The sequence below is a fragment of the Myotis brandtii genome, unplaced genomic scaffold (genome assembly GCF_000412655.1).
Source record: "Myotis brandtii unplaced genomic scaffold, ASM41265v1 scaffold594, whole genome shotgun sequence".
NCBI classification, from domain to species: domain Eukaryota; kingdom Metazoa; phylum Chordata; class Mammalia; order Chiroptera; family Vespertilionidae; genus Myotis; species Myotis brandtii.
The window spans coordinates 582,028-584,219 of NW_005370240.1; positions in this window are offsets into that span (position 1 = coordinate 582,028).

Consider the following 2,192-nt stretch of genomic DNA (forward strand, 5'->3'; position numbering starts at 1 on the left):
TTCCCAAGTACCGAGTGAATAAAGCTCCTTAATTATTGTATTTGTACCCAGTAGCATGACAAATTGAAAACTTCCCAGGGCCATATTCTGGCAGCTGCTAGGGACCCTGCCCGTGCACAAATTTCATGCACTGGGCCTCTAGTGTTAGATAATGATAATTAGGTAAGACATTTTCTCTCAGAACTAAATGTTTTCTGGTAGACCACAGATACTACATTAGTCAGAATAACTTGTGTGTTCATCACCTCTTTCTGCATGATTTTCATTTGCTCTTTTCAATATGAGGGAATATGAGGGAAAAACATACATGTATATTTGCTTCATTCACACTTAGAAAGTGGGCAGATTCAATTTACTAAATAAAATAGGATAAAATAACAACCTCTATTTTGCAGTTAAGCAAACTGAGATACAGTGAAGGGTTTCCAAGCTCTACTTGAGTGGCATCAATGTCTTTTCAGTTTCTAAAACATGGCAAGTATTTCAGAAGTCCCAGCTGTCATTCCCTATCCCTGCAAACCTCCTTCCTTTCTCCCTGCCCTCCTGTCTAGTTAATTGTTTCTTCTCATCTCCAACCCACACAACACAAACACACATAACATTATTTGCATAGTTGACTCTTGGATCTTTACCAAATATTACTGTCTCAGATTTAGCTTTTTACTGTCCTATACAAAGAAGACAACTAGGCTTCTTCTAATGCTATATTATTCTTTATAACTTACTTTGTTCAATTCTTTATTGCAACTCCCAAAAGTTGCAAGACATGTTTGTTTGTTTGTGTGCCCATTGCTTGACTTTATTTCATTCACCATTGCATCCCCATTATCTAGCCATGATTGGCATATGGTAGTTTAATAAATATTTAATAATTAGCATGATTGAATCAATAAACATATATACACTCATACCTAATAAGTATAGGTTTTCTCAGTCAAGCCAGTATTTATTTCATTTATCATTCTGTTGCAATTCTTGCTTAGTAACTAGCAAAAAAAAAAAGCCATGATGAGTATTCATTAATGAAAGAAAAATTTCTTTGGAGAAATAATTTTAAAAAGCCACATACAACCTATTGTTTGACAGATTCAGATAGCCATACAGTTGCAAAACATTCAATATTGCAATAATCCTTTTTTAGTCTAAAATATGAGTTATCTAAGTCTAAGAAGCACAAATGCAAAAATAGAATTTAAGAGGTGGTTAAGAGTGTCCAGGCTGGAAAAAATGCTGTCATTCAGGAGTCTTGAAAATCTCCTGCAAACATTCATATGATTTACTGTCAGTGACCCCAACTAGAGAAATGAAGGGCAGCATGCATGTAACATGTATACCTCTATTTTAACAAATATTTAAACATTCAAACATATTTATTGAGTAGCTTCTATGTGCAAGAATTTTCTTCTGAATATTTGGGATATAACTGAAAAACAAATAAATAAACAAAGATTCCTTTCCTTGAGGAATTTACATTCTAATGGAGGGGAGAGGAAGAGACAGACAATAAAAAATAATCATAACAAATGAATAAATTACATAAGTATATTGGACTATATTAAGAGATATGGGGAAAGAGTTGTATAAAGGGGACCAGGAGCACTGAGATCATGAGGTATAATAGTTTACAGTAGGGTACTCTGGGAAGGCCTCATTAGAGAGAGAAGATTTTAGCAAAGATTTGAAAGGGAGGCATTAGCCCAAGAATTACTTGGAAACAGAGCATTCCATAATGCAAAGGTCATTAGATTGAAGCATGGGGTCATGTTTAAGAAATAGCAAGGGAGTCCTGGTGGCTGGAGTAGAATGAGCAAAGGGGGAGGAGTACTAGGAAATGAGGTCAGAAAGGTAGTGGACTGGGGCAGATTGGGTAGAGTAATAGTAAAGACTTGGGCTTTGTGAAATGGAAAGTTGTTGGAGAGTTATTTATTTATTTATGGTAAAGATTTATTCCTATTGATTTCTGAGAGAGACAGAGACAGAGACATAAACATTGACCAGCATGACCCAGACCGGGAATTGAACTGGCAACCTTTCGGTGCACAGGATGATGCCCAACCAACAGAGCCACGCCGGCCATGGCTGGAGGGTTTTGATTTAAGCTAACTTCTTACAAAGAACACTCTTCCTGCTGTGTTGAACATAGCCTGTAGAGAAGAAGTGAAGAAGCTAAAAGACTTGTTGGAAGCTATTGC